Genomic DNA, 13,909 nt, shown 5'->3' with positions numbered 1-13,909 from the left:
GAAGTTGACAAGGAATCAATTAAAATATCCACCTTGTAAGTAGGCCCCCTTTAAAAAACACCAAAGTAGAATATTAATCCTTTTAAAAAGTCAAAGAACCAACATTTAAATTCAAACTAACTTACTGACTCCCAACAACTTTACTTTTTGTACTACATCAGAGGTCTGGTCTTTAAACCTGACTGGTTATTAGGATCACCTAAGAAGCTTTAATAAAATTCCCCCTATTGAATTAGAATCTTTGAAGTTGAATGAATGCATCTGTAGTTTTAAATGCCTCTCAGGTGATTCTGATGATCATTAGATTAGAAACCATGAAATATTTGAGCAGAGTCCTTCTCCTATATATAGCACCAAGTTGTCTCTCATTATTTATGCTCAATCTCAAATCATCTTCAAAGATCAAACCATTCAGATGGTACAGTGATGGATAACAACTGCTTCAGCATTCCTTATACTGTGTTTCCCAAACTTGCCCGGGCATAAAGACAGCCTAGAGTGCTGTTCAAAGTACAGGTTCCCAGGTCCTAGTCCAACCGTCAGAATCTCGGCAGTCACAGGTGATTCTAATGAACAAGCACAAGGCTGGAACACTTTACCGAAAAATGATTAAAAATTGCAAAGAATATGGAGAACAGAGTGCTACTGGAGGGATCGTGGGAGAAGGGATGGGCTAAATGGGTAAGAGGCATTAAGGAATCTACTCCTGAATTCATTGTTGCACTATATGCTAAGTAACTTGGATGTAAATTTAAAAAAATTAAATAAAAATACCAAAAAGAAAAAAAAAAAACTCGCAGAGAAGCTGCAGGATGGCAACTTGTTTATCAGACTCTACAGATACCCCTCAGTATTGTCTAGAGAGGTTATGGTCTTAGAGAAAAAACTATAAAATTAAAAATCAAAAGGAAAGATTTTCCCAACTTTTGTATTTTAACTAACCTTTCACCAGTAGAATATGGATTCTGAATGCTTTTCCCCCTGCAGTTAAGTTTTTGTAAATTCATGTAATCTCTTATTCATTTCCGTTTGCGATTAATGGCTCCCTTACTGGGTAGACAGGTGGTTATTAGGAATGAAGCTTGTTGTGGGTTGAACTGTGTCTCTCTAAAAAGATGTGAAGTCCTGACCCTGGTACCCGCAAATGTGACCTTATTTGGAAACAGGATCTTTGCAGAGGTAATTAAGTTAAAATGAGGTCATTTGGATTAGGGTGGGCTCTAATCCAATGACTGATATGCTTATAAAAGGAGGGAAGTTTGGACAGACACTCAGAGAAGAGAATGCCAAGTTATGAAAAGAGGCAGAGATTGGAATGATGCATCTGCAAGTCAAGGATTCCTGGCAACCCGAGGCTACGAAGAGGGAGGGAAGGATCCTCCCCCTGAAGCCTAAAGACAGAGCATGGCTCTGCCAACTCTTTGATTTCTAATTTCTAGCCTCTAGAACTAGGAGAGACTATATGAACTTTTAAGTCACCCAGTTTGTGGTAATTTGTTACAGCAGTCCGAGGAAAGTAACAAAAGGCTCAGTATGCGGAAGGTCAGTGCATCACATGAAAGTTAAACACATTACCTTATCCTAATTCGCAGATTAAACTAGCCAGACTTCGCTTTCCACAGGATGTCACTAGTGGAACCATTTGGTCCAAGGGCTCATAATTTTTATGTAAATATTTTTAAAAACATGAAAATTCTTTCAGCATAACTTAACTCAGTGGGGTTCTCAATCTAGACTGACTGCACCCTAGTATTACCCAAAAACTCAAGAAAATATGACCACTAGGTCCCACTCCTATTAACATTTTTAAAAGGCAGTCAGGTTGTGAACCACTATTTTAATTAACCTCTCAAACAGCCATAGTGATATCTTCAGAAGTTTGACCTGAAAGTATACTTAAAATAAACAAACTGCATATATCTGATCCTGCCTCAAAACTTTGGGAACCAGAATGAATTGCTCCAGGGGATAAAGAAATTAAATATGCCAGCAGATTAGATGTATTTTAATTATCTTTCTTGTAACCTCCAAAGAGCAGTTAAAGGAAGTTACATTGCATTACCTTGGATTTACAGAGTTCTTTGATTAAAAAAAATTTTTTTTAATTTTTAAAAATTGGGGTGCCTGGGTGGCTCAGTCGGTTAAGTGTCCGACTTCAGCTCAGGTCATGATCTCACGGTCCGTGGGTTCGAGCCCCGCATCGGGCTCTGTGCTGACGGCTCAGAGCCTGGAGCCTGCTTCGGATTCTGTGTCTCCCTCTCTCTCTGCCCTTCCTCTGCTCATGCTCAGTCTCTCTCTGTCTCAAAAATAATAAAAAAAAATTTTTTTTTTAATTTAAAAAAATAAAAATTACTTCTAGAGAGGGAGAGATTTTTTTTTTTTTTTTTTTTTTTTTTTTTTTTTTTTTTTAAAGAGAGAGAGAGGGAGAGAGGCTGAGAGAGAATCCCAAGCAGGCTTCCACATTCAGTATGGAGCCCAACAAGCCCAATGCGGAGCTTGATCTTAAAACCCTGAGATCACACTGAACCAAAATAGAGTCGGGACATTTAACCGAGTCAGCACCTCTAGAGTCCTTTGGATTCAATAAACTAAAAAATGTTTACCACAGCCGTTGGTGAGCATGTTATATAAAGCAGAAGGAAAGCGAATAGGAGAAATATGTTTAATCCCAATACAACCTAGAGAGCTGATTATACAAAAGCAAAACCTGCGGCCTCCATGAATAACTTTCAGCCTATAAATGCATACAAGGATTTCCAACACCTGGGAAAGCAGTGCAGTGGAGAAGGGTGAGAAGGTCCTGAAATGGCAGAGGAGGATTTGTCAATAGAGTAGAAAGTAAACAGGACACTGCCAAGAAGTCAAACAGAAACTCAGCTAAGGAGATAATGGAAGGCAGTCACTCCCCCGAATGCCAATTCCCCCCCCCCCCCCCCCAAAGTACTTTCACTTGATGGTTGTTAAGACTGATGAAACCCCGTGGTGCCTGGGTGGCTCAGTCGGTTGAGCAACCGCCTTCGGCTCAGGTCATGATCTCACGGTTTGTGAGTTCGAGCCCCGCATTGGGCTCTGTGCTGACAGCTCAGAGCCTGGAGCCTGCTTTGGATTCTGTGTCTCCCTCTTTCTCTGCGCTCCCCTCACTCACACTCTCTCTCACTCAAAAATAAACATTAAAAAATAAAAATAAAAAAGACTGATGAAAACCCATGAGAAGAAGCAACATGAAAGAACAAGAGACTCAGAGAAACGGGAAGAAGGTGGTACTTAAGCTGTTCCCACCAATGTTAGAACTCAGATATGCTTCTGGAAGCTTATAAGGATTCTGTTCCATGCTATTCCATCGAAACACCCAAATTTGTATACAAAGGCACTTGCACAAAGATATTCAACAATGACAGTTTATAATGATAAAAAAATGGAAAACGAAACCAGAGAACTAGTAAATACACATTAAATCTGTATTATGGAACAGTACGCAAAGGTTAAAAAGAATGAGGTGGATCAGTCTGCACTGAAATGGAAAATCTACAGACATGTTAAGTTGAACAACAAAAAAGCAAGTTGCAAATCAATGTCAAGATCTCATTTACCTAAAAAGAAAAAAACCAAACAGCCTCCCAGATTGTTTACATTTGTATACAATATAACACATATGCACAAAAATGGCATGGAAGGATAAACATCTGTCTGTAAATGGTGGTAACCCCAGGCTCAGGGGAGAAGAGATGGGGTGGGGTAGTGAGGCTGGCTTGGAGTGAACTTTAATACTGTACTCTGTTGTCTATATTTTGTAAATGAATACACATTCATGTGTATTATGTGTATTATATTTTTTTAGGTTTATTTATTGAGTGGGGGGATGAGGGGCATAAAGAGAGGGAGAATCCCAAGCAGGCTGGGGCTCAAACTCAAGAACCGTGAGATCATGACCCAAGCCGCAATCAAGAGTTGGACACTTAACCGACTTAACCACCCAGGCACCCCTTTGTGTTTTTAAACAATATTATAAAAACTCTTTTCAGTATTGCAAAACAAACATTTTCAAGCCATTTCTCTAGATTGAAAGAGGAAACTGAAGCAAAACAACTACTCTTAAGACAAACTTTTTAAAGTAAAACATGCTGTTCTAGAATAAAACTTCAGGCTACCCTTCAATAATTCAACTGATCAATCAAATCTGTGGAACAGTAAAGAGAAAACTAGAGATTTAGTGGCTCTCTTAAATGCCAAAGTGAATATGCCTTTATTTTAGGGCAAAATAAAACTTCCATCTCAAACTAGAAACAATTCTTGAGACAAAACTCTCCAGAGACAACAAATTTCTGTTATTTTGTTACATATCCAAACAGTATCTAGAGGTTTACAAAATGAAGTAAAATCAAGTCACTGCAACAGATTTTCCTTATGCCTATTAGTACGGGAACCTCACATTTAGAAAAGTTTTATAAATGACTGATTACATCCCCAGAGTAAAATACCCTAACAATTCTGGCATAATACCTTAACAACTCTTGCAAACACTAAATGTTACAATATGAATAAATGCATTAAGCTCATTACCAGGGCCTGGAAAAGATACCTGCAAAGTTTTGATACATGTAACATAGAGAAATGTAACTGATTCACTGTGATTTAGAGGGAAAACATTTAAGTTTCAGGCTTAACATCTCTTTTCTTTTTTAAAGTTTATTTATTTATTTTGAGAGGGAGAGCACCTGTGCAGGCACAGAAGTAGGGGAGAGGGGAGGGGGAAGGGAGGGGGAGGGGGAGAGGGAAGGAGAGAGGGAGAGGGGGAGGGGGGGAGGGAGGGGGGAGGGAGGGGGAGGGGGGAGGGGGGAGGGAGGGGGAGGGAGGGGAGGGGGGAGGGAGGGGAGGGGGGAGGGAGGGGGGAGGGGGAGGGAGGGGGGAGGGGGAGGGAGGGGGGGAGGGGGAGGGAGGGGGAGGGGGAGGGAGGGGGAGGGGGAGGGGGAGGGGGGAGGGGGAGGGAGGGGAGGGGGGGGAGGGGGGAGGGGGGGAGGGAGGGGGGAGAGAGAGAATCCCAAGCAGGCTCCTAGCTGTCAGCACAGAGCTTGAACCCACAAACCCATGAGATCATGACCAGAGCTGAAACCAAGAGTCGGACACCACCCAGGCGCCCCATCAGGCCTAACATCTTGACAATAAGAGAAGAATTCCAGAGTAAAAGTCAAGAGCTCCTGCTTTATCATCTATCCAACTTTTTCCTTTCCCTCTCTCAATTAATCTTCCAATCCCACCCCTGTAAAGTCTCCTTCCACCATTCTGTCAATCAATACTTCTCAGGTCTCCAAAATCTAAAATCAGTCTTGCTCAGACCTTGCTATTCACTCAAGCTTGCCCTTCCCTTTCCTTCACCGGTAGGAGTGTCTCTGCTGCTATCTCTGCTTCCTCACTACCTACTGCCACCCTGAAATCTAGCTATCTACCACTGATGCAACTGCTTTAACAAGTCATCAAAGACCACTCGATGGACAAAGCCTATGGTCCTACCTTCATCTCTCTGCAGTGGGCAATGAAAAGCCCTGCACTTAAAATAACTTTTTTTTTTTTTTAATATACACTCTTTGTGCTCACATATATCAACTCCTGGTTATTAGAAACTTTACAAAGGCCTCTTGTCCCATGAATATAGATACTAAAAAAAGACTGTACTAGATTTATCTAAATCCATATAGCATATAAAAAATGTTCAAGTAGAAATAAAGACTATCCCCCAAGACAAAGGATATTTTATGTGGGAAGATGTGAGAACAGTACAACTTCTTACACGAGGTATTGAAGAACTACATTAGTGCCGTTAATTTCTGAAGCATCTTTCTCTTTTCAACCAAACTGAAACCAAATGATAGAAAACGAAATGGCCCTTCTTTTTCTCCTTCCCTCTTCATCACAGCTACACATCAATGGATAACAAGATATCAGGAAAACATAAATGAAGGACTTAGTTGTATGAATTTTTACCATGTGATCTAGAAGGTAAATCAATGATTGTGCAAAAAGCATCTCCCCATCTATTTCTTAAATGACCTATAAGTTTTTTCTAAAATTCTGCCCCTCCCTCACCAAGGGTAACATCTAGTATTTTCTCATTAAAAAAAAAAAAAAAATTGGACTGGTACTGTTCAGGACAATAACAGTCACATGCGGCTGCTAAGCACTTGAACTGTGGCTAGTGTGAATTAAGATGTGATATGTGTTATACTTTACATAGAAAGAAGGATATTTTGTAAGTACTGGATTTAATAAATTATTAAATTAATTTAACCTGCTTTAAAATTTCAGGTGAAATGTTTCATGTGACTTGTACTGTATTTTTATTGGATAGTGGCATGTTAGTCACAAACTAAATAGAACAGAAAAAAATATCAAGTAACTATCATCGTTTTGAAGTATGTCACCAATAAGGGTCTTCTGCAAAGTTATTTTCATGAATTGCTCCAGTTAATTTAGAAGGAGAAAAGATTAATATCATAAGCTTGAATTTCTTTCAATAACAAAGATTAGCCTGAAGAATCAGTTTATTTTAGTCATCCAAAAAATTTCCTTGAAAGCTCTAATTCTTGCTATTTCCCTCCCTTCCTTCCCAGTCATTGGTCATAGAATAAATTGTTTCAAGGAAATTTAGATGCCTGGATTAAATACAACTTCTCAAGAACATTACCACTGAATGATCCCACAGATATTCTGGTTGATCAAAGACCCACTGCTCAAAGTTAACAAGTGAGAGAAATGGGTGTGGCAGTAAAATTCCCGTTCTCTGAGCTGGATATTCAGCAAAAAAGGCAATCCTACGTGACGACTTCAATTTTGAATTAGGGGAACAGCCTGGGCCTATAATAAGGCCCAGGTTATGAAATCTAGAAATTAAAGCTATCTGGTTATCTGACATTCTTTACTTACGACTTTAGTACAAGTACCACCAATGCATTATCACATTGAAGGAATAATGTCATCCTTCGTGATCTGATAACAGTTATGACAGCCATTTATTCAATGTTTTTCTAGTGATGAAACAAATTTACAACAGTTCATTAACACCTTTTTTAAATATATATTTTTTATTTTATATTTGAGAGAGAGAGAGAACGAGAGAGAGAGAGAGAGAGAGAGAGAGACACAGAACGAGCAGGAAAGAGGCAGAGAGATGGAGACAGAATCTGAAGCAGGCTCCAGTCTCTGAGCTGTCAGCACAGAGCCTGACTTGGGGCTTGAACTCACAAGCAGTGAGGTCATGACCCAAGCCAAACACCTTTTGATTACGCTATTTATGGTACTGAGAGCACACATTTATAAGAGCTGAGAACAGAAAACTGCAAAATTTGGCAATAGAACAGCTTTAAGAATGACAAACCATTACTCAGGCTTCATGAGTTCTACACCCAGGGCGACAGAGTACAAATTTAACATTGTTCTGGCTATGGAGAAAAAATTTAAGAAAAAATTCCAGAAAATTCTGAGAGAAAAAAGTTTCCTTTGGGGCTGATGAAACTTTAAAACATAATTAATTGCCGCAGGAATGCTTTGCAAAGTGGCCACGGGAGTTTTGTTTTCTGCTTGTAATTTTGCCATGCATGTTTAACATGCATAAAGTCCTTGAGAATTTGGTAGTTATTTTAGCTTAACCTCCCTTCTGTGCCAAATGTCTATAATAATTTTAAAGTCCTAGATGAAAAGATCTACCTACTATGATTACTCCCGCTGGAAGTAATCTATACCAATTACTCCCAACTTGTATAAAATTTGTTTGTACCACTCCTCAACAGATCATAGGCTACTCTAAGCTGTCTCCTTAGCTCCCCTGTAGATACTATATTTTAATTTTATTTTTTTGATGGTTTATGTATTTTTAAGAGAGAGACAGAGTGTAGGTGGAGGAGGAGCAGAGAGGGAGGGAGACACAGAATCTGAAGCAGGCTCCAGGCTCTGAGCTGTCAGCACAGAGCCCGACGCGGGGCTCAAACCCACGAACCATGAGATCATGACCTGAGCCGAAGTCAGACGCTTAACTGATTAAGCTACCCAGGCGCTCCTAAATATTACATGTTTAAAAGGCAGGACTCTCAGCTAATAGAAACTGATATCTTTTTTTTTAAATTTTTTTTAACGTTTATTTATTTTTGAGACAGAGAGAGACAGAGCATGAACGGGGGAAGGTCAGAGAGAGAGGGAGACACAGAATCCGAAACAGGCTCCAGGCTCCAAGCCATCAGCACAGAGCCTGACGCGGGGCTTGAACTCAGGAACCGCGAGATCATGACCTGAGCCGAAGTCGGACGCTTAACCGACTGAGCCACCCAGGCGCCCCGAAACTGATATCTTTCTATGTCCCTAATACAGTGTCTTGCACTTTTTATATACCAATACATTTTACTGGATTAGCTGGACAGTACTTGGCAGAAAAGCAGTTCCTGCCTGCTCCCAACCCCCAATTCCCCTTACCGGATCTGGCCATCAGAAAAGCGCCTTTCAGCTGTTTTAACTCTAATAAATTACACCATCAACAACACCCATATTTAAGAATTCACAGAGGATCTAGGATGTTATGGCCTAGCATCTCCAGTGTCTAGGCCTGGCTACACCTCTGTCTTTCCAACACCCCCGCCACACCCATGTTTTAGAAATTTGATGTTAATATCAACATACTGATCAATTACTGATACCGGTGCAATGTAAATAAAATGCCACCAGTAAGTATCCTGACACATCACCAGGTGAATGGAAGCAAACAATTATATTGACAGTGACGAACTGATTTCACAGCTGAAACCCAGTACCATCCACTCAGGCATACCCAATTCATCTTTATGGGTTCATGGGCCTCCTGGCTATAATCCTCAAAAAAAATCCTATTGGACATCCCTAAATCACTGTAAAACTCAGATAAGGCCTAGGCAACCTATCCTCTACACACAATTACAACTTACAGGTTTGTACTGTAAATGTGTACTATACTACTTAAATTCTTCAGTGATGGCCATCGTTTGTTACTTGGTTAACTAAATTTACTGAATGAGGTCAGACATGCATTTGTGTTGTGTCTTCCACTCCAGGGCAAAAAAATTTTATCAGAGATTATACGTTCTCTACTTCCCAGTTATAAAACCGTATTAGAAGCAACCTTATTGCCAATTCATTAACGTTGACTTTATGGTCCCTGCCGCCAGGAAGTGAATGCAATTCAACTCCCAGAGACATTATTTTGGGAATTTATACGCTCAGTAATTGAGATCAAGGGCCCTAAAATTTTAGCAAGAGACCCAGGAAACTTTTGCCTTGATGCAAAAGCTGCTCTCAAAACTATTGACCACCAACTATGCTCTTAATCAGGGCAGCTACAGGGCATTAAGTTTACTTCTGAACATAATATGCCAAAAAACAGAACTAGGGTCTGCACCTAGAAGCAACAAAACAAGGTAAAAGCTACAATTCCCTAATAAAGGTTTAAAAACTCTTTTCTGTCGCTGACAGAACGATGCAGCCAAACATGAAGGCTAGAAATAGTCAGCTTTTCTTTAAAATTACACAAAGTTTTATTTTAAATCACAAAATGTCTTCCCGCTCTCTCCCCGCTCCCCCCGCCCCGTTTCTACACCCTCAAAGTCGGTGAACACGACTTTCTTGGCAGACGCACTCGGGATGTGGCCTTGGGGCTGAGCTGGAGGACACAGGTAGGTAGGCCGGTTAGTGGGAGGTGGCAGAGAACTGTTACAATAATACTACTCCACTGCCCTCCGACCTTCAGTTGGCAAACAAGAGTGACCCTCTAGTCCGAGGGACTCGTTGAGAGACGGGACCCAAGGACGGCGGACGTGGCAAGCCAGGCACAAAACAGTACCCCACACAACGCAAAGCCGGGAGCCGGAGTTCGCCGAGACCCAGGCCCCTTCCCAGAGCGCGCGGGAGGGCGAGCGGCGGCCTTCGATTCAGACTGCGCGCTGAGGGCTCGGGGGTCGTGAGCAGGCTCAAGGCCCGTAACCCCGCGCTAGCAGAAACAGGGGCCCCGAACGAAGGGGACCCATGCCGCGTCGAGAGCGAGGACCGAAAGAAAGCGAAAAAGCACGATGGTGCGAAAGGACCGAGGGCCACGACACCTACCTTTCCTCGTAGCGCCCCCAGCCCAGGCTGCCACGGCCGCCTCTCACCCACGGGCTCAGCTCACGCGCGCAAGCACCGCCCAACCGGAAGCGATTCCGCGCCCCGCCCCCATCCGCCTCGCCGGCGGCCTCCTGACCAATCATCAACGAGCCCGCCGCTGTCGCACAGCTTCCCCGGACACCCATTGGTCCTACAGTCTCGTAGCCGGGATTGGCTGGAAAGCGCCACGTCCCCGCGAGCGCGCCGAGTGCGTGGACCGGATTCCCGCCCGACGCTGGTCCCCGGCGGTGTGGGGTGATGAGCCCCAGCCCCCGACTCCGGGCGGCTTGTGGGCGCGGCTGTCTGGCAGCCACGTCCCAGTTCACAGCGCATGACTCGGCCTCCATAGGGCTTCTTGGATTACTCTGCTAGTTATCTCCTTGCCCACTAGCACGTAGGACCGAATTAATTCGCCTGCCATCAGTCCCCAGCTGTATTGAACAATACCAATTTCTTTCCTACTGCTCTGATCGGGTGGCCTACGAGAGGGTCTTCAGTCGTTGGCTCCAGTGTATCTTTCTGCTTTATCTCACTACTCCCTCTCACAGATTTTGTGCTCTGTCCACCATTATCTCGGTGTTACCTAACAGCTGGCTGGCCCTTTCACATCTTTTTGGTGTTCTGCCTTCAAGTGACCTTCTCCGCCTGGACGAAGTGCGTTTTCCTGATTCTCTGCGTTATGAATGTCAATAGAAGTCCCGGTTAGCTTTTTAGAAGTCTTTCCTGACCCCACCAGACATAATAATCCTTTATTTGCCTTCCTAACACTTTGTATCTTCAATACACTTTGCCAAATTTTGCTATAAAAAGGTGCTTATCCCTATGTCCTCCTCTAGGCTAAGCTCCAGGGCAGAGACAGGACTTCCTCATCTTTTTATCTACAGCTCTGACCTTGCTGCCCAGTGCAGAGTAAATGGTTAATAATGTTAAGTAAACTGAATGGGCGGAACCCATAGTATTTCCCTGATTTAAGAGGAATATAGGAAAATTTTCACTTACTCATTTTCATGTCATGAAATTCAAAGAAGCATTAAATGAGGGCCACTACGTTTGCAAAACAAATGGAACATAAACGTATGTTCTTAGCAAAGCCTCTATAATTTAAAAGCCAATGGAAACGCATAGTATGCTGATGAGAGAGTTAAATACAAAGCAAGTTAATATACTTTTAAGTGCCGAGGTGAGAGGCTGACTGAATGCTTTGGGAATTCAGACACAGGAGTGACAGTGACCCTTGGTGGTAGCCCGAGAGGTCTTCCTAAGAAGGTGTGGCTCAGGCTGGACTAAGGAATTTTTTATTTGTTTTTTTTTTTTGGACTAAGGAATTCTTGAATGCAAATACTCAGCAACAGCAGTAACAGGAACAAGGGCAAGTGGGGAACCGAGGAGCAGGTAAATTTTCATGCCAGGTTGGGGATGAGAGGTGTAAAAAAGGTGGGGGAAGGGCATGAAGATGAGGAGAGAACACAGATATAAGTTTCTCAAAGTAATGCAGAGTCTTAATCTGAGGAGCCTGAGCTGAAGGCAGTAGGAATTGTCGGTCTTCTGAAGGTTTCTAAGCTTGCACCTGTGTGGGAGGTAGACGATTGAAAGTGGTTCTTTCTAGGAGGAATATCTCCTAATCGGGATTAACTACAGAACGGACTGCATCAGGAAGTAATTTAAAAACTTTAAAAAGTGACTCCTTGAAGTCAGGTGCTGGTAAATCCACAATGGATAGGACATGGCCCCTGCCCTCACGGAACTGCAGACCAGTGGGAGAGCCCATCTCGGAAGTGTTCTAGAGGAAGGTGGGTAAGGTAATGGGACTCTGCCGGGGATGGGGCCCTGCAACCCTGAGATCCCCGTGGGTAAGGGCTTTGCGTAGGCAGAGCAAGGAAAGTAGAAAAGAACTCTTACATACGAGAAAGGTTCTTAAAGTGGAAATAACAAGTCCTGGACCCAGTGACTGCTGAGATGACAGAAATGAAGAAGCACCCAGAAATGTAAAGTTTTAGTCATAGGAAACAGGGAGAAGGAGCTAGGTAGGTGGAAGAGAAATGAGTTGAGCTCAAGACATGGGAAATCTAAGACGATGGCAGAACACCTAAAGAGAGAGAGCCGATAGGCTGGAGGAGATCCTTAGAAGGGTCATTGGCCAGGAGGCAGCTGAGGGAGCCATGAGAACAAGTGAGCTTTCCGAGGAGAAGAACGCACATCGAGCTTCGAGGGAGCCCCAGAGTTAGAAAGTAGGTGGAGGAGGAAGAGGACGCAAGGGGTGACGCACACAAGACATGCCACCTTACCTGCACCCAAAGCCCATTAGCCCTGGATTCTGTCTCTGAGAGAAGCACTGAGGGAATGTTGACGGCAGGTGTGATGTCAACCTCAAAAGGCTGATGTTCTTGAGGCATTCCCCGTTCTGCCCACATGGTGCCACTAAGCATTTACTCCACAAATAAATGTATTGTTTCCCGTGTGCCAGACGCTGTTCTAGGCACTGGGAGACAGCAACAGACAAAATAGACCAAACTCTCTCACGGGGCTTGTGTTCTGGTACGTAGCTAATAATCCAGGTAAAAAAGCAAAATATATAGAGTGGGAGGTAGTGATAGGTGCCAAGGAAGAAAATAAGGCAGGAAAGGAGAGAAGAGAGTGCTGGGACTATCCAGAGTGGCGTTGTAATCTTAGAAAGAGTGGCCAGGGAAGGCTCATAGAGGGACATCTAAGTGAACATCCGAAGGTGGTGGAGGAACATTCCAGGAAAAGGGAACAAGAGTAAAAGGCCCTGACCTGAAGCATGCTTGGAGTGTTTGAGAAGCAGCCAGGAGCCAGTTTGGCTGGACTGTGGTAATCAAGGAGAGTGGAGAAAATGAGGTCGGAGAGGAGGTAACAGGAGAGACAGCGGTGAGGAGGAGAGGGACACCATGTAGAGCCTTTTAGGCTATTGGAAGGACTTTCCCTTTTCCTGTGGCTGAACTGGCTATTTACCAGACTCTTTCCTCTTCCTTCTGTGGACACAGCTAGGCTGCAGTGTGCACAGGTCACTCAGATCTGGCCAAAGGCAAAGTAGCAGGTACGATGTCTGCTTTTTAGTCCTCGCCGTACAAACCTGCCGCATGCCATTCTCCCAAGTTCTTTCTCTTTCTGTGGCAACCCTAGAAGCCGTGTATTGCAGATGGGCCGTCGCAAGATGGAAGGAGCCCAGGTTCTTGTTAAACAATCGCTCACGGAGGGCGCCTGGGTGGCTCAGTTGGTTAAGCATCTGACTCATGGTTTTGGCTCCGGTCATGGGTTCGGGCCCCGCATTGGGCTCTGCGCTGACAGTGCGGAGCCTGCTGGGATTCTCTCTCTCCCTCTTTCTCTGCCCCTCCCCCACTCATGCTTGCTCACGTGCTCTCTCTCTCAAAATAAACTTAAAAAAAAAAAAACCTGCTTACTGAACAGGGACGCCATTTGGGGGCTTTTTCTGAGAAATAAACTTCTATTGGCTATTTTATGCCACTGACATATTAGAATTTATCTCTTACAGAGCTAGCGTTTCCTTAACTGATGCAGATGGGAAGACATTGGAAGGTTTTGCAGAAAAATGACGTGATCTGAGTTTCACGAGGCTACATTTGGCTGAAGAGGGTGAGATTAGAAACAAGCCACCGTGATCTGGACTAGAGATACAAACTTGGGAGTCATTGGTTTACGTGTGATATGCAACCATAGATCTTGCTTTGGAGATGGTATAAGGGTGTTGATGAGAACGAATCAGCAAAGGAAACTGAGA

General features: G+C 43.4%; 1 protein-coding gene across 2 annotated transcripts in view; it reads right to left on the bottom strand.

The window, feature by feature from the left end:
- CALU (calumenin) overlaps positions 1–10,229 on the bottom strand; it is a 30,677-nt gene extending 20,448 nt beyond the window's left edge. For both annotated transcript variants that reach the window (XM_019452673.2, XM_019452674.2), the window contains exon 1: positions 10,114–10,229. The gene's annotated coding sequence lies outside the window, so the exon portion shown is untranslated. The remainder of the gene's footprint in view (positions 1–10,113) is intronic.
- Between the last annotated feature and the right edge of the window lie 3,680 nt (positions 10,230–13,909).

This window comes from Panthera pardus, unplaced genomic scaffold, assembly GCF_024362965.1.
Source record: "Panthera pardus isolate Hobbes unplaced genomic scaffold, ASM2436296v1 HiC_scaffold_8, whole genome shotgun sequence".
In the NCBI taxonomy this organism is placed as follows: domain Eukaryota; kingdom Metazoa; phylum Chordata; class Mammalia; order Carnivora; family Felidae; genus Panthera; species Panthera pardus.
This window is presented reverse-complemented; position numbering and strand designations above follow the sequence as displayed.